The sequence below is a fragment of the Aquarana catesbeiana genome, linkage group LG13, assembly GCF_042186555.1.
Source record: "Aquarana catesbeiana isolate 2022-GZ linkage group LG13, ASM4218655v1, whole genome shotgun sequence".
NCBI classification, from domain to species: Eukaryota; Metazoa; Chordata; class Amphibia; order Anura; family Ranidae; genus Aquarana; species Aquarana catesbeiana.
This window is the reverse complement of record NC_133336.1, coordinates 189,957,144-189,984,078: the sequence shown is the minus strand read 5'-3', so window position 1 is coordinate 189,984,078 and position 26,935 is coordinate 189,957,144.

Genomic DNA, 26,935 nt, shown 5'->3' with positions numbered 1-26,935 from the left:
AGACCTACTACAGGAGATGGTCAGAGACTTCAGACATACAAGGAGAGATGGACATAGACTGCAGACCTACTACAGGAGATGGTCAGAGACTGCAGACCTACTACAGAAGATGGTCAGAGACTGCAGACATACTACAGGAGATGGTCAGAGACTGCAGACCTACTACAGGAGATGGTCAGAGACTGCAGACCTACTACAGAAGATGGTCAGAGACTGCAGACATACTACAGGAGATGGTCAGAGACTGCAGACCTACTACAGGAGATGGTCAGAGACTGCAGACCTACTACAGGAAGTGGTCAGAGACTGCATACCTACTACAGGAGATGGTCAGAGACTGCAGACCTACTACAGAAGATGGTCATAGACTGCAGACCTACTACAGGAGATGGTCAGAGACTGCAGACCTACTACAGGAGCTGGTCAGAGACTGCAGGCTTACAAGAAGAGATGGGCAGAGACTGCAGACATACTACAGGAGATGGTCAGAGACTGCAGACCTACTACAGGAGATGGTCAGAGACTGCAGACCTACTACAGGAGATGGTCAGAGACTGCAGACCAACTACAGGAAGTGGTCAGAGACTGCAGACCTACTACAGAAGATGGTCAGAGACTGCAGACCTACTACAGGAGATGGTTAGAGACTGCAGACCTACTACAGGAGCTGGTCAGAGACTGTAGGCTTACAAGAAGAGATGGGCAGAGACTGTAGACCTACTAAAGGAGATGGTCAGAGACTGCAGACATACTACAGGAGATGGTCAGAGACTGCAGATCTACTACAGGAGATGGTCAGAGACTGCAGACATACTACAGGAGATGGTCAGAGACTGCAGACCAACTACAGGATATGGTCAGAGACTGCAGACATACTACAGGAGATGGTCAGAGACTGCAGACCTACTACAGGAGATGGTCAGAGACTGCAGACCTACTACAGGAGATGGTCAAAGACTTCAGAATTACTACAGGAGATGGTCAGAGACTGCAGAACTACTACAGGAGATGGTCAGAGACTGCAGACCTACTACAGGAACTGGTCCGAGACTGCAGACATACAAGAAGAGATGGACAGAGACTGCAGACCTACTACAGGAGATGGTCAGAGACTTCAGACATACAAGAAGAGATGGACATAGACTGCAGACCTACTACAGGAGATGGTCAGAGACTGCAGACCTGCGATGGTTTACTAACTGTTTGCCTGAAATTCAGTGTTAGTAGAACAAACAGCTTGATTCCAGGTTGTCTTCTTAGAAAAGTGATGATGACGATCCTCGTACTTTGCAGATAAACCCAACACTAAATCAATATGCAGCCTCTGCGGTCATTCTTACATGCTTGCCTAGAATATGTATCCCATGCCCAGAAATCTTTTACAAATAATCATTCGTCTAGAATTTGTAAAAATGAGGAATCCAATAGATGCTGGTGAATAACTCGTTAACATGCACTTCTAGAGAACGCATGGAGTTTGTAGCATCTACCCCTATTACATCGGTAGAATCTTGATACAGGATCCAAATTTTCAATGGCCAAAGTCCAAAATGTCCAAAATACCTGGAACTAAAGCTTACTATCTATAGCTAGGGGCTAATTAAAACATAACTAAAGTCAAAAAATGAAAAAATACATCTATATAATGATGTACTTTAAGGTAAAAATACCTTTGAATCATTCCGGAGATCCTCATAAACACATGCAATAATCCCCTTTCCTGTGTCCTTGCCTTTCCTCCTTGCCTGTGTCTACAATTCATCACGCTCTCACAATAACTCCCTTTGTAGCCACCCATTCAAATGAACTGATAGCAGAGAGTGTAATGCCGCGTACACACGGTCGGACTTTTCGTCTACAAAATACAAAATACGGCTGACAATGCGATCGTGTGTGGGCTTCCCCGGACTTTCAGTGGACTTTTCCAGCCGCAAATCTGACGGACTTTAGATTTGAAACATGCTTCAAATCTTTACGTCGTAACTACGCCGGACCCAGAAATCCGCTTGTCTGTATGCTAGTCCGACGGACAAAAACCCGCGCTAGGGCAGCTATTGGCTACTGGCTATCAACTTCCTTATTTTAGTCCGGTGTACGTCATCACGTACGAATCCGTCTGACTTTTGTGTGATCGTGTGTAGGCAAGTCCGGTCGTTAGAAAGTCTGCCGCAAGCCCGCCAAAAGTCCGTCGAAAGTCTGTCGGACAGGCTGTCGGACTTTTGTAGCCGAAAATGATGTGAAAAGTGATGACGAGCGATGAGCCCAAATGAAAGAACATATTGCCAGAATCCTTTTTGGACAAACATATTGCTCCTTGTTGGCCACTGGATGGCACTGACTTTAGCTGTGCTGATCAGTTGCTTGAATACAGTTCCAAAGGGAGGTCTGTTAAGCCTCGTACACACATGATCGGATTTTCTGACGGGAAATGTTCGATGACAGGCTGTATGCGGAAAATACGACCATTTGTACGCTCCATCGGACATTTGTTGTCGGATTTTCCGCAGACAATGTTGGACGGCAGGCTTTAAAATTTTCCGCGAACAAATGTGTGTTGTCGGATTTTCCGAGCGTGTGTACACAAGTCAGTCGGACAAAAGTCCAAAGTACAAACACGCATGCTCGGAAGCAAGGACGAGCCGAAAGTGATCGGTCTTGTAAACTAGCGTTCGTAATGGAGAATTAACATTCCTGATGTGGTAAATTATGAAATCTTGAAATGCAGCGCACAATTCTCTTCTTCTTTAATGGGATAATAATGAAGCTGCTTTGCTGGTGATACTGATGGAGTTATTGCAAATGAATTTTCAAAGGCTTTTTTTTTCTAGTGATATCAAGAATAATATTATTATGCTTGTTATTTTTTTCTTTTTGGTGCAAGTTACCACAACACCATTATCCCATATTTTTTAAGATCAAAGATACAACTATGTTGGTGTCTCTTGTCAATTTTACATTGTATTTTTTTAAATGTAACTGCCAAACTGTCATTTGAAGTAAAACACATAGCCAAGTATTATTCTACACAATTTTTTTTTTTGTGCATTAAAAAAAGAAAACAAATAAAATTAGACATGCTATCTGCCAATAGAACTTAACCAAAAAGTGCATTCTATGCATCCAAAAATATAGAAAATATACCTAATCAAATCATTATTATTCAACCAAAAAATAATATAAAAGCCTCATGCATGTGTCCTGCTTCTTAATATAGGGGGTCAACAATGCCAAGAGTTGGTGAAAGCAGGGGTCCGTCATCCAGAGATAATTCTGAAAATCATCCAGATTATTCCCCTGGATCTCCCGCAGCAAAGGCATATGACACACTTGGTCACGATTAATAAAGCAACCGAATTTTGGTCCACGAAATTCTCCTCCTCCTTTTCCTGGACTGGACTTGGGTCAAAGCAATTACTCCAAGGCCAATAATAAATAACACGTTATCTCCTCCGATTCCGCAACATGTCTGGTTGACAAACGGCCGTTTAGAAATGAACTGAAATGTGCGAAATGAAAAGTGTTAAATGAAAAGCGCGAAATGAAAAGCACGAATCAACACTCGCCAAACTTCTACTAACACGAAGTTAGCAGAAGGAGCCCAAGGGGTGGCACCTGACAATTAAACTTCCTCTTTTTCGGCTCATAGTACGTCTAGTACGTCACTACGTTTGTTTTTGTTGGCCGACAATTGTGTGACAATTTGTATGCAAGGCAAAATCCAGGCACACCCCTTCGGACAAAAGTCTGAGGTTTTGTCTGCATAAAATCCAATCGTGTGTACGAGGCTTAAGAGTGGAAACAAGCAACTGATGGGTAGACTACATAGCTATAATCTACACCATCCAGTGAGCTCCCCCCCTGGAACATACATGACTAAAGGGTGCTTGGGGAAGTGTTCTTTCACCTTTTCAATCAGCAGGAAGCTGAGGAATCACCCCCAACACACACATACACACACAGACACACACCTGGCTGGCTTTTATGAGGAGTTGAAAATAATAATAACAACATCTGCAGCTACATGGAAGGGCTAAGGGCATGCACACTTTTTTAAAGTAAGAAAAAATAATACAAAACAATATTAATTTGGCATTGTGAGCAAGTGATTGATGCTCCCTATTAATATTTAGTGTAATGAATATGACTTTAGGCCCATTCCTCCAAAATCGAGTTGTGGGTGCCCGTGCTGGATCCACCTATCGCGGCCCAGAATTTTGGCCAATTCCTGCCGAAATTCAAGTTAAGGGTGCCCCTGCTGGCAACACCCGGCTCGACAAAAGTCAATCGTTCAATGTATGGCCAGGTCTAGTGTATACAGTGCCTTGTAAAAGTATTCATATCCCTTGAAATTTTCCACATTTTGTCATGTTACAACCAAAAACGTAAATGTATTTTATTGGGATTTTATGTGATAGACGAACACAAAGTGGCACATAATTGTGAAGTGGAAGGGAAAAGATCAAAGGTTTTCAACATTTTTTACAAATAAGTATCTGAAAAGTGTGGCGTGCATTTGTATTCAGCCCCCTTTACTCCGATACCTCTAAAATCTAGTGGAACCAATTGACTTCAGAAGTCACCTAATTAGTAAATAGAGTTCACCTGTGTAATTTAATCTCAGTATAAACACAGCTGTTCTGTGAAGCCCTCAGAGGTTTGTTAGAGAACCTTAGTGTACAAACAGCATGATGAAGGCCAAGGAACACACACAACAGGTAAGGGATAGAGTTGTGCAGAAGTTTAAAGCAGGGTTATAAAAATAAAAAAATATCCCAAGCTTTGAACATCTCACTGAGCACTGTTAAATCCATCATCATCCGAAAATGGAAAGAGTATGGCACAACGGCAAACCTACCAAGACATGGCCGTCCACCTAAACTGACAGGCCGGGCAAGGAGAGCATTCATCAGAGAAGCAGCCAAGAGGCCCATGGTAACTCTGGAGGAGCTGCAGAGATCCACAGCTCAGGTGTCAGAATCTGTCCACAGGACAACTATTAGTCATGCTCTCCACAAATCTGGCCTTTATGGAAGAGTGGCGAGAAGAAAGCCATTGTTGAAAGAAAGCCATAAGAAGTCCCATTTGCAGTTTGTGAGAAGCCATGTGGGGGACACAGCAAGCATGTGGAAGAAGGTGCTCTGGTCAGATGAGACCAAAATTGAACTTTTTGGCCTAAAAGCAAAACGCTATGTGTGCCGGAAAACTAACACTGCACATCTCCCTGAACACACTATCCCCACCGTGAAACATGGTGGTGGCAGCATCATGTTGTGGGGATGCTTTTCTTCATCAGGGACAGGGAAGCTGGTCACAGTTCAATCTTAGAAGAAAACCTGTTAGAGAGAACTGTTTATCATTTTCCTTCCATTTCACAATTATGGGACACTTTGTGTTGGTCTATCACATAAAATACCAATAATATACATTTACGTTTTTGGTTGTAACATGACAAAATGTGAAAAATGTCAAGGGGTGTAAATACTTTTTAAAGGCATTGTATGCCTCCATACAAACATGTAGGCCGTTCCTTTCAAAGTAAGACCGACAGACAGCTTCACAGAAAATCCTACATCTGTAGGTTACACATGACCTGCCATAAAGATTTATGCCCAGGAGTGCCATTAGATAACAGCTATAAATACAACTGCGTCCGTCCGGAATAGCTGGGTTTGGAAAAGGAAGGGGCTTTCGTGCCTGCTGAAGTCATTTACTCGGGGGGAATTCATAGGTCATCAAGAGTGAATTCAATACCAGGAAAAGGGACGAGTTATTATATGACAAAGGGCTAAATACACGATGGTGGGTGGAGGACTTATGAGGAGCCAGTCTAGCCGGAACTAATATTTTAGTTATATGTGGGGTCTTCTGGGAAGAGTCACCCTCTGACGTATTATATTGTTTCACAACTGCAGTGGCATTCACCCCTCAGGTAGTCCCCATGTTCTCACAAACCTAGGAGTCTACAAAGGGCTGTTTTGGGGTATCACTATACCTCCTGTGGCTTATAGACTGAAAATATCACATGGATGGCAGGAACCCTTGTAATATTACAGCATTTCCATCCATAATGGGTCAAGGAGAGCGCCAAAGCTTGCTACTTCTGCTGTGAACACCAGACTTATTTATTTATTTATTTAATTTATTTCAGGTACTTATATAGCGCCGTCAATTTATGCAGCGCTTTACATATACATTGTACATTCACATCAGTCCCTACCCTCAAGGAGCTTACAATCTAAGGTCCCTAACGCACATTCATACATACTAGGGACAATTTAGACAGGATCCAATTAACCTACCAGCATGTCTTTGGAGTGTGGGAGGAAACCGGAGTACCCGGAGAAAACCCACACAGGCACAGGGAGAACATGCAAACTCCAGGCAGGTAGTGTCGAGGTTGGGATCCGAACCAGCGACCCTTCTTACTGCTAGGCGAAAGTGCTACCCACTACACTTGACTGTTACTTATAATAACCTCTCCCTGCAGATCTTCTTATGAATATTGTTGAGTCCATTTAATGTTATGCCATTTCACCCACTCCTGATGAAGGGAGACTTTGTGGCTCCTGAAATTGCATTGGCCTATCCTTTGTCCTGCTTGTTGTGACCAGTTGAATGATAAAGACGTCTGACTTTTAGGAATTTTTCATGTGGCACTCCCCTTGACCTATTATACTTGGATTTTTAGATTCTGTAAACAGCCTCTTCTGAGAGATCCCAGTTTTTGTGGTGAGCTGCCAAACAAAAGCCAATTGGGCTCAAGTAAAGATTTTATCCACATTTCGATAAACCAGTTGAATGATAAACACTTTGGACTCTTAAGAATGTTTCATTTGGCGCTCCTCTTGACCCATTATACTTGGATTTCTCTATTCGGTGAACAGCCTCTTCTGAGGGATCCCTGACTTTATAGAGAGGTGCCAAAAACAAGAAAATTGGGCTCAAGTAAAGATTTCATCTGCATTTCGACAAACCAGTTGAATGATAAAGACTTTGGAGTCTTAAAGAATTTTTCATTTTGGCGCTCTCCTTGACCCATTATTCTTGGATTTCTCGATTCGGTGAACACCCTCTTCTGGGGATCCCCGTCTTTGTGGTGAGCTGCCAAACACAAGCCACTTGGGCTCAAGTAAAGATTTCATCCACATTTTGACAAACCAGTTGAATGATAAAGACGTTGGACACTTAAGAATGTTTCATTTGGCACTCTCCTTGACCCATTACAGTTGGATTTCTTGATTTGGTGAACTGCCTCTTCTGGGAGGTCCCCATGTTTTTGGTGAGCTGACAAACACAAGCCATTTGGGCTCAAGTAAGGACTTCATCTGCATTTTGATAAACTGTGGAAAATCCATGTCCAGCACCCTGCCACCACTACCACTACCACTTGGTGAAGGCGATGAAGGATGCTCTATGGTTGCGGGCACCTCTTCAAGAGTGAGGGGGGGGGGGGGGGGACAACCAGCTCGTGGCACAGGGGAGGGAGAGGGAGAAGCGGAGAAAGTCAAGAATCGTAGGGAATAAAATCAAAGGAAACGGGGGTAAAAAGAGACAGGAAGGTGTTACTTGCCTGGGATGGGTAGGGAGAGCAGAAGAGGAAGGAGGAGAGAGGGGAGGGTTAGTGAGTGGTCCTACGTGAGCCAGCGGCCTGAAAGATAAAGGTTTGCTGTGAATGACATCAGCAGGGTTCAATCTATATTCAGGTGCGTCCATGCCAGTCCATGGCAGCACACATGTGATAGTAGCACACTACTACCACAGGACCAGTGCATAGCTATAAAGTAGGGGTCCCCAACCTTTTTGGAACCGGGGATCGGCAGCATTGAAGAAAATTGTGCCAAGGACCAGGCGGGCGGGGGGGGCTCAGGCAAGGGGGGTAAACAATTTTTCGCGGGCAATGGCTGGTGTTAGTGCTTCAATCATCACGGTACCATGCTATGCTTGATATGGTGTCAGGGTGATTGAAGCACATTATTTCTATTATTACATTGTAGTAATAAATGAAATAGTTCAACTCACCATAATGCAGAATCAATGGGAGCCCTGAGTGTGTCACTTGCCACGTCGTCTTCCACCAGATGCGGAATGTCACTTGCCACACTGCCTGCCTACACTGCATTGGTGGCAGCACTGGTCTATTTAGCACAGAGGCAGGCCTCTGTGCAGTGGTGGGTTCCGAATGAGCCTTCGCCTCGCCCCATTCAGAATAGCAGCAGCGGTTCTGGCCGTAGAATGGAGAGGAATATGGAGGTTGTCATTGCTCATTCTGAAAATGCCAGGTGCCTGGCTGTTATGCTGTTCTGAACCCCCCCCCATGTAGATCTGAAGCTGTGCTGTCACTGGCTACACGCTGCTCCCAGAAGGAGGATCAGACCCCGGGGACAGCCAGGCACTCAGTGCTTTCAGGGTGATCACTGACAGACATCCAGCAAGCACAGTGAGTGGAGCACTCCTTGTGGTATGTCAGGCAGACAGCTGATCCCGGCTCTTTCATGCCGCCCGCCCGCCCAGGTGTCTCATGCCAGCCGCCCGCACCCACAGGCCCGGCTGCAGAAAGGCCATGGCCCGGTAGTGGGCCGTGGACCGGGGGGTTGAAGACCCCTGCTATAAAGAGTTGACACCCACACAACAGCCCATTCCCTGTACATTGCTAGGAACAAACTGGGTGGTTTCAGCATGCTGTCATGCATTGGCTCCAGAAAAATATGGTAATTATTTGATACAATTTTCCCGGCACTAACATGGCAGCACACATGTGGTAGATCAATAACTACCTACCAGGGTGGAAAGCTTAAGCAAATCCTATCTTAAGAAAGTGAGTTAGCTACTGCCTTCACGCCAACATCAGCTGTAGTGAGGATTACTGAGCCCATCAGAAGAGCTGAAGGAGCGCGTCATAAAATGACCTGTTGGGCTGTCCTGTCTATTGTGTCGGTTGACACCTCTGTGTAAGGTGTCCATGCTGCTGGCGGAATACGCAGCAAATACTTCAAGTGGCTGCATCCCAGTCATATAATGGCTCTTCAAATTAATTTTAGGAATCACAAGGTGGCTGTGCGCTGGCACATTCTACCCTAGTTGGTTTCTGAAGAACTAGATTTCGCGATTCTGGCTACCTAAATGACTGTTATCTTGAAGTGTGTTATTTACGATCTGGATGTATTGAGGGGAATGAGCTGTTGTGTGGGTGTCAACTCTTTATAGCCATGCACTGGTCCTGTAGAAGTAGGCGGGACTACCACCACATGTGTGCCACCATGTGGGTGCCAGAAAATAAAATTTAAGGTGGGTATTGGTGGGTTTTTTTAAAGGTGCGATGGGCTTTTATGGGCTGCTGAGGGCTACAAAAACTCCTTTCAACACTAGACCAGTTTTTGTGCCAAAAACTGAACCCTTATTAACATCATTATTTTACTTTTGTTTTGATTTTTTTTGTTTTTTTTTTACAAAAAGGAAAAAAAAAAAAAAAAGACAGTGAAAAAAGTAATATAAATAAAGTAAATCACAAATGATGATGAAATACACAAGCAAAAGAAAAAAAAATACAAAGAACACTAATGAAACATAAAATGAAATACACTAAAAAAAACACCCTCTAAATAAAAAAGTAGGTTTCATTCTGTTTTTTTAAAATATATTTTATATATTTTATTTTTTTAATTTGCAAGCTTTTAAAAAGTAAAATACATATTACAAAATAACAATACATTGTAATACATTTACAACACCAATAAGGTACAACCCCCCCCCCCCAAAAAAAATACATTTCGCAGCACAATTAGTTTCATCCCTAATCTCATTCTTCATAATGCGTTCTCTGTGGTATAATATAAAGACATGGATGGCTTTTCCCAGACAGTTGCAACTATTCCTTGGAGATAAGACTGGCACAGGGGGAATGATGTACATTCCCTTCTTCTGCAGAACAACTGTGTGCTGGTGATTCCCACAACCATTATGTGTCTATTGATAACCTAATGCCGCATATGCACGATCGGGATTTCGGTCGAAAAAAGATATGATGGGTTTTCCGACGGGATTCCGCTCAAACTTGCCTTGCATACACACGGTCGCACAAAAGTTCACTGAACTTTCGACCGTCAAGAACGCGGTAACGTACAACACTACGACGAGACGAGAAAATGAAGTTCAATGCTTCCGAGCATGCGTTTAATTGTTTCCGTGCATGCGTAGGAATTTTGCGCGTCGGAATTGCTACAGACGATCGCATTTTTCGGATAGGAACTTTTTCCGACCGAAAAATTGAGAACATGCTCTCAATCTTTTGTTGGCTGGAATTCGGCCAGCAAAAGTCCGATGGAGCATACACACGGTCGCATTTTCCGACCAAAAGCTCTCATCGGTCTTTTGCTGGCCGAATTTCCGATCGCGTGTACGGGGCATAACAGTCTTTTTTTAGGAATTGCATTATTAGATTTATTAAAAATAATGCTGTGTGAATGGATCAGCTATTAAGCCAAAAAAATCACAAAAATGTTCCTTGCAAATGTTTTTAATCATTGTAAAATGTTATTTTCTGATATATACGTTGTTTTTCGCAGGGTGGAATGTAACATTCCCTAATACTCTAAAAATGTTCAGTCCTAAGAGAAAGAAAAAAACAAAAACTAAGAACAGTCTTCCAGAGGAGGAAATAGCCTAAAGCCAGCCATAGATGGTCCAAACATTGGCCGGTTCAGCAAGGACTGGCCAAGATTTGATCCATCTATGGGCGGGCTCCATCAGCACAACCAGCATGTCGGATTTTTGGCATGCAAATATTGCCAGCAGCTATACCCACCAGTAATAATCACTGTGTTCTCCCAGGAGGGATGGCTCCCTGCGCCCCCCACACCGAGAAAACACAATAGCTCTGCTTGGCGGGGGATTCCCCCATCAACACTGACTGTGGTTACAGGAAAGAAAATTGCATAATCTATCACCTGCCTAAAGCCTAGTACACACAGGCCGAATGTTGGGCGGCATAGGCCGGTTCAATAGAGATCAGACGAAATTCGGCCCATGTGTAATGCAGCCGGTACGACAAAAGCCAGCCGAAAAAGGTCTGCCAATTGGCTCCCGATCAGTACAACCAGCCTGCCCATAGAGGAGTCGAAATTCTGCCAGTTCAGCAGGAATTTCCATTTGTCTATAGCCAGCTTAAAACAACAGCCTAACAATATTTAGACAAAACAGCCTAAAACAAAAGTCCAAAAACATTCCACTAGAAAAGAAAATGGCTTGAAGCAATAGCCTAAGAACATTCAACCAAAAAAAAAAGCCTAAAACAATAGCCTAAGGCACCTTTCACACTGGCAATCCAATGAGGTCCGCCTGTCGTTTTTTTTAGGTGGACCTGATAGCACCCTCCAGTCTCTTCTATGGAGCAGGGGATGTCAGTGGAGACATGTCCACTGACAGCCACCGCCATCCGATCCGATCCTGTCTGGTGGATCAGAAATGATGGCATCAGATGGAAACGGACAGGTGGTCCATTTCCATCCGATTGCCCCATAGAGAAGAGCGGGACTGTGTCCGGACCTGTCCGGGATAAGCGGAGAGAGCAAGCAAATTCTGCTTCACGGAGGCACCCCCATGTAAAAGAGGCCTAACAACATCTAACCCGAATAGAAAATAGCCTATACCAATAGTCTAAGGCTCGATTCACACCTATGCATGTTGCTTTTGGGCGTTTTTGGAGGTTTTTTTTTCATGCTTGCCGCGTTTTTGAGCCGCGTTTTTGCCGCGTTTTAGCGGCGTTTTTGCCGCGTTTTTGCCGCGATTTGCGTTTTGCGTTTTTTTTTTTTTTTTTTTTTTTTCATTTTTTTTTACAGTCTTACAAAAAAATTACAAAAAAAAAAATAAATAAAAAAAAAAAAAAAAAAACGGCAAAAACGCACCAAAAACGCACCAAAAACGCATCAAAAACGCTGCAAAAAAGGTGCACTTGCGTTTTTGATGCTTGTCCATTGAAAACCATTACATGCAAAACGCTGCATTTTGCATGAGAAAAAGTCCCCGACCCTTTCCAAAAACGCGGAGATACAAAAAAGCATTGATGTGAACATGTTCCATAGGAACCCATGTTAAAAAATTCCCGTGCATTTCTGCAAAATGCAAAATGCATCAAAAAACGCGCTAGTGTGAATGGGGCCTTAGAGCAACTGACCAAAAATAGCCTGAAGCAAACGCCTGACAACAATCAACCAAAAGAGAAAACAGCCTAAAACAATAGCCTGACAATAATTGATCAAATGTTGCCTCAGGCCTGGTTCACACCTACGCAGGTTGCAGTTTGTATATTGCAGGTGCATTTTGCGTTTTTCAATACATGTTGTTGATCCATTGAAGTCTATGGAACCAAAAAAACAGAAAAAGCTCCCTGGCCCTTTCCATAAAATGCACAGATGTGAACATGACCCACAGGAAACCATGATAAATGGACTATAGTGTGTGTCTGCAAAACTGAAAATGCACAAAAAAAAATGCATAGGTGTGAACCAGGCCTAAAACAATAGCCTAAGAACATTCAACCAGAAGAGAAAATAGCCCAATAACATTCAACCATAGCACCAAAACAATTACCTAAGAACATTTGATTAGATAGGTTAAAACAACAATTCAAACAAAACAGCCTAAATCAATAACCCAAAAACATTCAACCATAAGAGAAAATAGCTTAAAACAATAGCCTAAGACAATAGCCTAAAGCTACGGCTCTCCAGCTGTTGCGGAAACTACACATCCCATGAGGCATTGTAAAACTCTGACATTCGCAGACATGACTAGGCATGATGGGAATTGTAGTTCCTGAACAACTGGAGGGCTGTAGCTTGGAGACCCCTGTCCTAAAGCAATGTACCAAAAATAGCCTAAAACATAGCCTTATGCCGCGTACACACGAGAGGAATGTCCGACAGAAAAACTCAGACGGAATCGTTTCATCGTATAATCCACTCGTGTGTAGGCCTCACCGGAACTTTTTTTTTAGAAAATTCTGACAGACCTAGAAATAGAACATGTTCTAAATCTTTCCACCGGAATTTCGCCGGAACCTATTCCTATCGGGAAAACCGCTCATCTGTATGCTGTTCCGGCGGACCTAAAATGACGCATGCTCTAAAGCAAGTACGAGACGGAAGCTATTGGCTACTGGCTATTGAACCTCCTTTTTCTAGTCCCGTTGTACGTGTTGTACGTCACCGCGTTCTGGACGGTCCGACTTTGGTGTGATCGTGTGTACGCAAGACTGTTTCAGCGGAATTCCGTCGGAACTCCGTCGGTTAAACCGTCAGAGTTTAGTCCGACGGGAAAACCGGTCGTGTGTACGTGGCATAAGAACATTCAACCAAATACAGTAAATAAATATAGAAATAAATAAATAAAACAGCCTGAGAACATTCAACCACACGAGGAAATAGCCTAAACCAGTGTTTCTCAACTCCAGTCCTCAAGGCGCCCCAACAGGTCATGTTTTCAGGATTTCCCTCAAATGAAACGGCTGTGGTAATTACAAAGGCAGTGAAACTGATCAATTCACTAAAAAACACACTCTAAATAAAAAGTAGGTTTTATTTTATTTTTTTAAAATATATTTTATTCTTTTTAATTTGGAAACGTTTAAAAAGTAAAATACATATTACAATATAACAAAACATTGCAATACATTTACAACACCAATAAGGTAAACCGCCCCCCCTCCCCCCAAAAAATAAATACATTTTGCGGCACAATTGGTTTTACCCAAATCAATCAGCTCATCCCTAATCGCATTCTTCCTGCTGTGTTCTCTATGGTATAAAATAAAGACATGGATGGCTTTTCCCAGACAGTTGCAACTATTCCTCAGAGATAAGACTGGCACAGGGGGAACGATGTACATGTCCTTTTTCTGCAGAACAACTGTGTGCTGGTGGTTCCCACAACCATTATGGCTCTATGGATAACCTAACAGCCTTTTTTTAGGAATTGCATTATTAGATTTATTAAAAATAATGCTGTGCGAATGGATCAGCTATTACGCCAAAAAAAATCACAAAAATGTTCCTTGCAAATGTTTTTAATCGTTGTAAAATGTTATTTTCTGATATTTACGTTGTTTTTCGCAGGGTGGAATGTAACATTCTCTAATACTCTAAAAATGTTCAGTGCTAAGAGAAAAAAAAAACAAAAACTAAGAACAGTCTTCCAGAGGAGGAAATAGCCTAAAGCCACCATAGATGGTCCGAACATTGGCCGGTTCAGCAAGGACTGGCCAAGATTTGATCCATCTATGGGCAGGCTCCATCAGCACAACCAGCATGTCGGATTTTTAGCATGCAAATATTGCCAGCAGCTATACCCACCAGTAATAATCACTCCCAGGAGGGATGGCTCCGTGTGCCCCCCACCCTAAGAAAACACAATATCTCTGCTTGGCGGGGGATTCCCCCATCAACACTGACTGTGGTTACAGGAAAGAATATTGCATAATTTATCACCTGCCTAAAGCCTAGTACACACAGGCCAAATGTTTGGCAGCATAGGCCAGTTCAATAGAAACTAGGGGACATTCGGCCCATGTGTACTTCAACCGGTCTGACAAGAGCCGGCCGAAAAAGGGCTGCCAATCGGCTCCCAGTCAGCTGACCAGAGTGTTCTAGCGGGGGGGGGGGCCTGCCCCCCTGTCAGAACACAATAGAACAGCAGGGGCGATCACTGTACTAACATCAGATTGTTAGTACAGTGGTTCCAACCTGAGCTGTCGGGTTTTTTATTTTTATTTAGCCTGCTGGATTGAATGAAAAATAATATTCGTGTGTCACAGGCTTTAATCACTTCCCACCCAATGACGGCCAGCAGAGTGTCTCTATTATCCTGACTGGGCATCATATAACGTCCAGCAGAATAAGCCGTTGGTGGGGGCGCGCAGCATGCCAATCGGTAGTGCGTAGTGTTGCTCTGACACACCGCATCTCCGATCCCGGCAAAGCGCTCGTGACGCCTGCTCTTTACCATGTAATCAGCTGCGTCCAATCACAGCTGGTCACATCGTAACCAGGAAGCGCCAATTATCGGCTTTACCTCTATTCACGCTGACAAGGAGTGAGTAGAGGAGAGCCGATCAGAGGCTCTCCAGATAGGGAGGTCTGCGCTGATAATCAGCATACTGATTATCAGTGCAGACCCATCAAGGATGCCCACTAGAGCCCACCAGGGATGCCAACCCGTGCCCATCAAGGATGCCAATCAGTGCCCATTAATAATACCTGTCAGTGCCTCTACATCAGTGCTGCCTATCAGTGCCATCTATCAGTGCCCATCAGTGCCACCCATTAGTGCCCATCATTACTTATCAGTGCCACCCATCAGTGCCGCCTATCAGTGTCCAAGTGTCCATCAGTGCCACCATCAGTGCCCATCATTACTTATCAGTGCCACCCATCAGTGCCCATCAGTGTCGCCTATCAGTGTCTATCAGTGCCACCTATAAGTGCCAATCATAGCGGCCTATCAGTGCCGCCTATCAGTGCCCATCAGTGCCACCTATGAGTGCCCATTAGTGCTGCATATTAGTGCCACCTCATCAATGCCCATCAGTGCTGCCCCATCAATGCTCATCAGTGAAGGAGAAAACGTACTTATTTACAAAATTTTATAACAGAAACGAAGAAAAACTTTTTTTTGTTCAAAATTGTCGGTCTTTTTTTATTTGTTTAGCAAAAAGTTTAAAAGAACAGTGATGATCAAATACCACCGAAAGAAAGCTCTATTTGTGGGGAAAAAAATGATAAAAATGTCATATGGGTACAGTGGTGTATGACCGCGCAATTGCCATTTAAAGTGCGACAGCGCTGAAAGCTGAATATTGGCCTGGGCAGGAAGGGGGTGAAAGTACCCAGTATTGAAGTGGTCAATCAAGTCATAGATGATGCAATTTTCTTTCCTTCACCCATGGGTTAAAAGGAAAGAAAATTGCTTGATTCCTCGATCAACACAGTCTGATCACTACCGCCGCCGACAGTGATCGGGGCAAGAAAACCTTACAGGCTGGGTGTACTGAAGTTGATCAATGGATTGACTTCAGTACAACCAGCCTGCCCAAAGAGGGATCGATATTCGGCCAGTTCAGCAGGAATTTCCATTTGTCTATAGCCAGCTTAAAATAACAGCCTAACAATATTTAGACAAAACAACCTAAAACAAAAGTCCAAAAAACATTCCACTAGAAAAGTAAATGGCTTGAAGCAATAACCTAAGAACAATCGACCAAAAAAAGCCTAAAACAATAGCCTAAGGCACCTTTCACGATCAGGTCCGCCTGTCAGTTTTTCAGGCAGAACTGATAGCACCCTCCAGTCTCTTCTATGGAGCAGCGGATGTCAGTGGAGATATGTCCACTGACAGTCGCCGCCATCCTATCCGATCCTGTCTGGTGGATCAGAACTGATGGCATCAGATGGAAACGGACAGGTGATCCATTTCCATCCAACTGCCCCATAGAGAAGAGCGGGACTGTGTCCGGGATCAGCAGAGAGAGCGAGCAAATTCTGCTTCACGGAGGCCCCCCGTGTAAAAGAGGCCTAACAACTTCTGACCCGAATAGAAAATAGCCTATAACAATAGTCTAAGAGCAACTGACCTAAAATAGCCTAAAGCAAAAGCCTGACAACAATCATCCAAAAGAGAAAACAGCCTAAAACAATAGCCTGACAATAAATGATCAAATGTTGTCTCAGGCCTGGTTCACACCTATGCAGGTTGCAGTTTGCATATTGCAGGTGCATTTTGCGTTTTTCAATACATGTTGTTGATCCATTGATGTCTATGGAACCAAAAAAAACAGAAAAAGCTCCCTGGCCCTTTCTATAAAATGCACAGATGTGAACATGACACATAGAAAACTATGTTAAATGGACTGTAGTGTGTATCTGCAAAACTGAAAATGCACAAAAAAATGCATAGGTGTGAATCAAGCCTAAAACAATAGCCTAAGAACATACAATCAGAAGAGAAAATAGCCTATTAACATTCAACCATATATAGCACCAAAACAATTACCTGGGAATGGGAATTGTAGTTCCTGAACAACTGGAGGGCCGTAGTTTGGAGAACCCTGGCCTAAGGCAATGTACCAAAAATAGCCTAAAACATAGCCTAAGAACATTCAACCAAATAAATAATTATTAAATAAAACATCCTGAGAACATTCAACCACGCGAGGAAATAGCCTAAACCAGTGTTTCTCAACTCCAGTCCTCAAGGCGCCCCAACAGGTTATGTTTTCAGGATTGCCTTCAGATGCTGTGGTAATTACTAAGGCAGTAAAACTGATCAAATCACCTGTGTAAAATAATGGTAAGCCTGAAAACATGACCTGTTGGGGGCGAACAGCCGAAAAAATTTCAACCAGAAGAGAAAATAGCCTAAAACAATTGCCTAACACAGTGGTCATCAACACTGTCCTCAGGGCCCACTAACAGGCCAGGTTTGCAAGATAACTGAAATACATCACAGGTGATATCATTTGCTGCTCAGTGATTGCAGTATTCTAGTCTGCATCTCCCCAAGGTAATACATAAAACCTGGCCTGTTAGTGGGCCCTGAAGACAGGGTTGATGACCACTGGCCTAACAACATCTGACCTGAATAGAAGATAGCCTAAAACAATAGTCAGAGCGCAATCGACCAAAAATAGCCTAAAGGACACACCTGAGAACAATCAACCAGAAGAGAAAAGAGCCTAAGAAAATAGCCTAACAACATTTAACTGGAATAGAAGATAGCCTAAAACAATACCCTAACAACATCTGACCCGGCTAGAAAATAGCCTAAAACAATAGCATAAGAACATACAACCAGAAGAGAAGATAACCTAAAACAATAGCCTAAGAACATACGACCAGAAGAGAAGATAACCTAAAACAATAGCCTAATAATATTTAACAAAAATAGAGCCTAACAATAGCTTAAGAACATTAAACCAGAACAGAAAATAGCCATAAGCAATAGCCTAAGGAAATTCAACCAGAAGAAAAGTTAACCTAAAACAATAGCCTGATAACATTGCAAGTCATGCTGAAGTCGGGCTGGGGCCAAGCTTCAAAGTCGCGCGGAAGACGTGCGATTTTGAAGCCGTGGCAGTGTGAACCTGGTCTAAAACTATAGCCCAACAACATTTAACCAAATGTAGCCTAAAAACAATAGCCTAAGAACATTCAACCACAAGAGAAGATAGCCCGAAAAGAATAGCCCAGGAAAATCTGGCCAAAAATAGCCTAAATCAATAGCCTAAGAACAGGGTGGATAAAAATCAATGATTTTTTTTTTAATCTAAAAAATCAGATTTTTTTTATTTAAATCAGATTTTTTTTTTATTATTTAAATTGAATATTTTGATTTTTATCAAATTTATTTTAATAAAATGCTTTTGGAGTAAAAATCTATCTAAAGATAGTTTTCTATTTAAGATACATTAATCATTTAGTTTTTTCAGCATGAAATGGAGCTTAGTTATGTAGCATGAGGCTGTATATTCTGCAATATTTACATTTTTGGTAAACTCATTCAATGAATCCAAGCTCTGAAAGCTGAGATAACATGCACTGCATTGATGCATTAACACAATCTCACAGTAACCATGAGATAAACCAAAGTTCAGGAATATTCCTTTATCCCGTTGTTTTGCAAATCCATGTACACTACAAACTATATGATTGAATTGGTTCTGATATCGCTGTTGTATTAACCTGACAGCTTATTATTCTAAATAGGAAACCTTAACCACTTACAGACTGTCACACGCCAATATACGTCCTAAGTTTGAAGAGGAATAACCCCTACCCATAGCTCTTAAAGGGACATTTTTATTTTTTTTGAATGACCAATTTTTTTTTTTATTGCATTTTAGTATAAATATGAGATCTGAGGTCTTTTTGACCCCAGATCTCATATTTAAGAGGTCCTGTCATACTTTTTTTCTATTACAAGGGATGTTTACATTCCTTGTAATAGGAATAAAAGTGACACATTTTTTAATTTTTTTAAAAGAACGGTGTAAAGGTAAAATAAACAAGAAAAAAAAAATGTTTTAAACGCGCCCCGTCCCGACGAGCTCGCGTGCAGAAAGTGAGTAGCGCCCGCATATGAAAACAGTGTTAGAACCACACATGTGAGGTATCGTCGTGATCGGTATAGCGAGAGCAATAATTCTAGCCCTAGACCTTCTCTGTAACTTAAAACATGCAACCTGTAGAATTTTTTAAACGTCGCCTATGGAGATTTTTAAGGGTAAAAGTTTGTCGCCATTCCATGAGCAGGCGCAATTTTGAAGTGTGACATGTTGGGTATCCATTTATTTGGCGTAACATTATCTTTCACAATATAAAAAAAAAATTGGGCTAACTTTATTGTTGTCTAATATTTTAATTCAAAAATTTGTATTTTTTCCAAAAAAAGTGCGCTTGTAAGACCACTGCGCAAATACGGTGCGACAGAAAGTAATGCAACGACAGCCATTTTATTCTCTAGGGTGTTAGAAAAAATTATATAATAATGTTTGGGGGTTCTAAGTAATTTTGTAGCAAAAAAAAACAGTTTTTAACTTGTAAACAATAAATCTCAAAAAGAGGCTCGGTCCTTAAGTGGTTCATTTTGTTTGCAGATTTTAAAGATTCTAACTACCAGTAAGAATGAGTCCTTACATTTAAAGCGCACCTGTCATTTCAGATACATCATGGCAGCGCCTGTTAGCGGGCATCCACTGACCTGCTGCCGCCACATCCCTTACCTTGTTGTGTCACTGCCGTCCCAATAAAGTGAATGGGACTATCGGTGAGTCAACAGCGGGTCAGAGGAGGAGCCAACAGCGGGTCAGAGGAGGTGCCAACAGTGGGTCAGAGGAGGTGCCAACAGCGGGTCAGAGGAGGAGCCAACAGCGGGTCAGAGGAGGTGCCAACAGTGGGTCAGAGGAGGTGCCAACAGTGGGTCAGTGGAGGAGCCAACAGCGGGTCAGAGGAGGAGCCAACAGTGGGTCAGAGGAGGAGCCAACAGCGGGTCAGAGGAGGAGCCAACAGTGGGTCAGAGGAGGTGCCAACAGCGGGTCAGAGGAGGTGCCAACGGGGGGTCAGAGGAGGAGCCAACAGCGGGTCAGAGGAGGTGCCAACAGCGGGTCAGAGGAGGAGCCAACAGCGGGTCAGAGGAGGTGCCAACAGCGGGTCAGAGGAGGAGCCGCTGTGGGATAGAGATGACAGTTGCTCTTTAAAAATTATGATTTAAATCAAATCCACCATGCCTAAGAACAATCAACCAGAAGGGAAAATAGCCTAAAACCATAGCTTGAGAACATTCGACCACAAAAGAAAATAGCCTAAAACAACAGCCTAACAACACTGGACTAAAATCAGCCTAAAATAACAGCACTGCAGCCACATTTCTATTTGCAGCTTGGCATTGTGTAGCAAACTTTGTAAACCTTTCGATTTCCCAGCATATCGTCTTCAGGTGATGATTGGAAGTCTATTATAATCATAAAATCACTCAAGAAATTGCTGTTTTATCAGCATGAATGTCTTTACAGCATGTTCAGACATAATAATCAGGTTATATCTGTAAAATATTATCTTGTGTGTCAGCAGTGAAGTATTTCTACCTCTATGACTTTGATATTGAACTGGGGATGGACAGGAACTGGAATTAAAGGGATAGCATGGCCAGGGTCAACCGAAGAGCCCTTTCAGATCTACTGTAATTGCAACGTGCCGCGTCCAAAGGTTGGTGTGGTCGAAATGTCTAACAGTGGTGGGGGGCTTAAAGGGGTGTGGTTAAATAAAACCCTAGCCTACTCTGCTCTAGGTCTACAGTGTGTAAGGTAGTGTCTTGGGTTCAAAGCTGGTGGTCAGTGAGAGAAGGACCCCTTTATATTGGTCAGGGGGAAGAATTCTCCTTAAAATAGTGGGCATTGAGAACCATGTTGCTTTTATTGGTGGTCAGTGGGAAGAATGCTCCTTACATTGGTGGTCAGTGATAGAACACCCCTTTCATTGGTGGTCAGTGGAAAGAATGCCTTTCATTGGTGGTCGGTGCTAGAATGCCCCTTGCATTAGTGGTTAGTGGAAAGAATGTCCCTTACATTGTTAGTCATTGCGAAGAATGTTTCTTTCATTGGAGGTCACTGAAGAATGCCCCTTACAACGATGGTCAGTGGGAAGAATGATCCTTACATTGACCATCGGTGGTAGAAGGCACCTTACATTGGTGGTCAGTGGAAAGAATGCCCCTTTAATTGGTGGTAGGAGGTAGAATGCCCCTTTCATTGGTAGTCAGTGGAAAGAATGCCTCTTTCATTGGTGGCCAGTACTAGAATGCCCCTTACATTGGCGGTCAGTGGAAAGAATGCCCCTTTCATTGGTGGTCAGTGCTAGAATGCCCCTTACATTGGTGGTCAGTGGAAAGAATGCCCCTTTCATTGGTGGTCAGTGCTAGAATGCCCCTTACATTGGTGGTCAGTGGAAAGAATGCCCCTTTCATTGGTGGTCAGTGCTAGAATGCTCCTTACATTGGTGGTCAGTGGTAAGAATGTTCCTTACATTGGTGCTCAGTGGAAAGAATGTTCCTTACAATGGTGCTCAGTGCGAAGAATGATCCTTTCATTGATTGTCGGTGGTAGAATTCCCCTTACATTCGTGGTCAGTGGAAAGAATGCCCCTTTCATTGGTGCATTGGTGGTCAGTGGTAAGAATGTTCCTTACATTGGTGGTCAGTGAGAAGAATGCTCCTTACATTGATAGTCATTGGGAAGAATGTTACTTTCATTGGTGCATAGGTGGTCAGTGGTAAGAATGTTCCTTTCATTGGTGGTCAGTGGGAAGAATGTTCCTTATATTTGTGGTCACTGAAAAGAATTTCCCCTACAATGATAGTCAGTGGGAAGAATGATCTTTACATTGGTTGTCGGTGGTAGAATTCCCCTTACATTGGCGGTCAGTGGAAAGAATGCCCCTTTCATTGGTGGTAAGCAGTAAGGATATTCCTTACATTGGTGGTAGCTGGGAAGGATGCCCCTTACATTGGTGGTCAGTGGAAATAATTCCCCTTTCATTGTTGCATTGGTGGTCAGTTGTAAGAATGTTCCTTACATTGGTCGTCACTAAGACGAATGCCCTCTACATTGGTGGCCAGTGAGACGAATGTCCCTTTCATTGGTCATCAGTGGGAAGAATGATCTTTACATTGGTGGTAAGTGGGAAGAACACTGCTTTTATTGGTGGCCAGTGGTAAGAATGTTCCTTTCATTGATGGTGGTCACTGGGAAGAACCCTCCTTACGTTGGTAGTCTGTGAGAAGAACCCTCCTCCTCAGAGGGAAACATATCCCCGGTTTCCCAGTATCAAGAATACGCCTTTTACAGATACGGTAGCAAAAAAATATCACCAGTGTTAATGGTTACTTAACTGAGGGCCACAAATTGCTTAGTGCTCAAAGGACCCCTAGTAACCCCTGAAGTAACCTTGGTGGAGGAAGGCAGGACTGGGATGTAATTCTGCACAGGGACTCGGATATTATGACCTAAGCTCCGGGGACCCTCGGCAGCACAGTTCCACTTTAACAGCCGCCAGTTTATAAAACATTATCTGCAATCACTATTTGTCTGCTTAGCGCCTCCCTCTGCATTATGGTTGTTATTACTCTCGTCCGTTTAAAAATTAGAACACTGCGCTGTTTATTTTTCCCCATTGGTTTATGTAGCAGCTTTTTATGGAAGCGACCTAGGAGGATCAATCAAGGCAGCTTCTTCTGTCAACACCTTACACTTGACATGTGTACGTGTTGGTGTACTTATAGCACATAAGAGGACTTTCTGTCAGCAGTAAGCTGCAGTAAACGTGTTCCAAGAAATAATAAAAATAAAGACACAAACAACCGTGTAATGTTATCTCCGACAACCCTTATCTTCAAAACAATCTCAACCCAACCAAAACAGGCCATCTCCACATGCATGTCCTTGGAGGTTTTTTTTATTGTCACCAGATATTGCAGCCATATACTACATTAATGAGATAATAAACAGATATGGGATAAAAACAAACTAAATACACACCGCAGGAAAGCATGGAGCCTACCAACATGTCGAAAAAAATACATTAGGCTCGATTCACATCTATGCCATGTTGCTTTTGAGCGTTTCTTAAGTGATTTTTGCGGTGCTTGCCGCGTTTTTGGATGCATGTTTTTACCGTGATTGAATTGGCCGCGATTTACGTTTTGTTTTTGTTTTTTTTACACTGTATATAGCTGGTTGCTAAGGAGGGGGCCGGGAAGCCGGCCGCTGCGTCCTTGACAACCGATGAGTCATCAGCTGTCAGCGGGCTTCTCGGATAAGGGTCTGGTATAGATTTTGGGGGGGTACCCATGCCATTTTTTTTTACATTTTGACGTGGGGGGGTCCCCTCCAAATCCATACTAGACCCAAGGGGGGGGGGGGGGACCCCACGCTGTTTTTTTTCACAATTGTTTTTTTTGCCACCAATTTTTTTTACATTCTGCGGGGAAGCCCGCTGACAGCTGATGACTCATCGGTTGTTAAGGACGCGGCGGCCGGCTTCCCGGCCCCCTCCTTAGCAACCAGTTATATACAGTGAATGTACATGTAAAAAAAAACACAAATTGTAAAACGCAAATCGCGGCAAAATTGTGTTAAAAACAAGGGTATTTGCGTTTTGAAGTCTATTACATGCAAAATGCTGCATTGTGCGGGGAAAAAAGTCCCCGACCCTTTCCAAAAACGCAGAGGCACAAAAATGCATTGATATAAACATGTTCCATAGGAACCCAGTCATAGACACTCCCACTGGAGGTACGCCATTTTGTTGGTAAGCCTCCCAGTGTTGGCATACCTAGGGACTTTTGGACGTGGATAAGCCTAAGGTTACTGGAATGGAAGGGGAAGTACACAAGGGTGAGGAAGAAAATGGCAGCTGTCCCTTGCCGTTGCTGTACCAGCCCCTTCCTGATTGGCTGTATTTACTTTGCTGTTACCCTCTCTGCCCCTCTGATTGGTTCACGCAGTCTGTGTGTGCCTAAAGCTCTCTTGGTCCCTCACCCACCACTGATGGGTCTCCATCAGCAGTCTCCCTTCTTTTTACCTACATCTCTGTTCTCTGGCTCTCTAGGGCTGAGTGATCTCTGTGCTCTCTCCTGACTGGGTCTCCCCAGTGATGGTGCTGTAACAGCTGGCACGGGCAATGCCAGTAGCAAATACCCACCACAGCTACACCCCCCCTCGCCCCATTTTGACCTGTACAGTATGTGAAATACACAAGAGGCCAGAGATTTTGACTTGAAAGTTAGAGAGTCAGAAAAACCACATGTAAGATGGTATTTCTGCCTAAAGTCTGGCAAGTTTTCAGGTATGAGTATCGGTGCATAGAATGTTGGACACTCATTACTTTGTAATAAATTCCGTGCAACAGTAGGTGTCACGGATAGGGGTTAGACTTAGAGACCAGTAGCTATAGCAGTAGAGAGGCTCCCACTGACCAGCAGGATATGTATACAAGCAGGTCACCCTGGTGGATGAAGTGGGCTCCCATAAGGTGGAGGGCCTAAGCACTAACTGGTATTCACCAGAGCTCCTGATGATGGAGGTGGGTTTTGCTGCGTGGTAGGCCTCAGAATCACATCAACAGGGGGTGAGCACACCGGGGTCCAGTAGCAGATATAGCAGTTAGGGATCAAGTAGACGTGTAGTCAGTAGATAAGCCAAAGGTGGGCAACAAGTGCACTGCAGGTTGTAATCAAGCAAAAGTGTAGTCCGGGAACAAGTCAGTAACGAGTAGTAGTGAAGATAAGGACAACTGTAGGTACGCAAAAGAGCAAGAGATCGTCTGGACAGAGCACAATAATCTGGCAGACAGGAAGTTCAGAGACATGGCTTAAATCAGGAAGTTCATGGGAGGAGCAAAGAGTTCAAGGTTCAGCAGAAACAAGAGACAAGGCAAGATTGTCCAAAGAGATTGGACAGGGAGCTGTCCAGCATCTTAGGTGGCACTGTGAGAAGAGCTACAGACACCACAAAGGTCATAGGTTCAGATCCAGACTCTGACAGTGAGGATGGCTCGCTACCAGACGAATCAAGAGGAAGAATGAGCCCATGTGTCATGTGACTGGACAAAAAGGTTTAAAATGCTAAAGGGGGCTTGACCCGAGTGTATTGATAAACCCATGACATAAATTATGCTATTCAGTTTTGGCCACCTTTGGCATATAGCATTGCCAAGCATAAAACGTATTAAATTTGGCAGTAGCTTAATGTATATCTAATTCTACTAAGCTTGCAAAATCAATTTAATAACACTGCAAAGCCTAAGAACACTCTACTGGGACGATTTTGTTTAGCTCTAGCAATTCCTTATTAACAACCTTGTAGTACCTTTTCCTATAAAAAGATCTTTATGTACAGAAATTGAACTGCCTTGGCCCTCATATTTAGTGGTAATTCTAGAACTGGAAAGGCCATGGCCCTCATATTTAGTGCAATTCTAGAGATGGAACGGCCATGGCCCTCGTATTAAGTGCAATTCTAGAGATAGAATGGCCATGGGCCTCGTATTTAGTGCAATTCTAGAAATGGAATGGCCACGGCCCTCGTATTTAGTGCAATTCTGGAAATGGAACGGCCATGCTCCTCGTATTTAGTGTAATTCTAGAAATGAAATGGCAATGGCCCTCGTATTTAGTGCAATTCTAGAGATGGAACTGCAATGGCCCTTGTATTTAGTGCAATTCTGAAAATAGAACAGCCATGGACCTCGTATTTAGTGCAATTCTAGAAGTGAAATGGCCATGGCCCTCGTATTTAATGCAATTCTAGAAATGGAACTGCAATGGACCTCATATTTAGTGCAATTCTAGAAATGGAACGACCATGGCTCTCATGTCCAGTGCAATTCTGGAAATGGAACAGCCATGGCCCTCGTATTTAGTGCAATTCTAAAAATGGAACTGCAATGGACCTCATATTTAGGGCAATTCTAGATTGGAACGGCCATGGCCCTCATATTTAATGCAACATTAGAATCAACAAATGTAATATATATATACTATAAAGTGTAAAAAGAATTACATTTTTAAAAACTGAGCATGGTACACCATACACACTAATGACAAATAACATATTTTCAAGCCTGCACCACTGCTTTTTATTCTTTAACCATATTGCTCTCCAACTGGCCATACACCTTACAGCTTGTAGTGACCCAACAACCAGAACTAAATTTTGGTATTGCTGGGTCAAATCCGGCAAGTTCCCAGCTATGCTAATTGTACAATCTCTATATATTAGAATGACCTAAACTCTAAAATGTGAAGGGTTGCTTAAACAATCCATTGATCCATCAAGTCCCGTCATGTAGACCCAAGCACTATATAGAAGATTGTAATGCCTATGGTAGCTTAAAATTAACCGACACTTGCTTCAATTTTCTTAGGTTCAACAAAGATGCTAGATCAAAAGTATAATGCTGTCCAAGCTTGAGACCACTTTCAGTTTCAACCAAATTTATATTCCGAAAACAATAAAGGCAAACTATGACAGACAATGTACCCCTGTCTCCCGGGCATTCCTATAAAAAGATACTTTGGGCCACACACTGTGTCACAGATGCAGAAAGTGAGATTTGGTATAAAGTGCTGCAGTAAAATATGAATGTGTGAAAGGGACCCTGTGCATCTGTCATAATAGAGATACAGTGACCGCCATGGCTATCCTTTCCTTCTGAATATACTCATGGCTGGGAAGTCATACTGAACCACCGGCTTCCATTTCTTCATTTTTACTGATGAGTACAAAGATAAGAAATTGCAGCTTCTTTCTGACTTCCTTTTGCCGCAGACACAGCCAGGCAAGTCACATGGGAGGGGAGCAATGCTGGCCTGTTCTTCTAGTGATAGTGTCCTT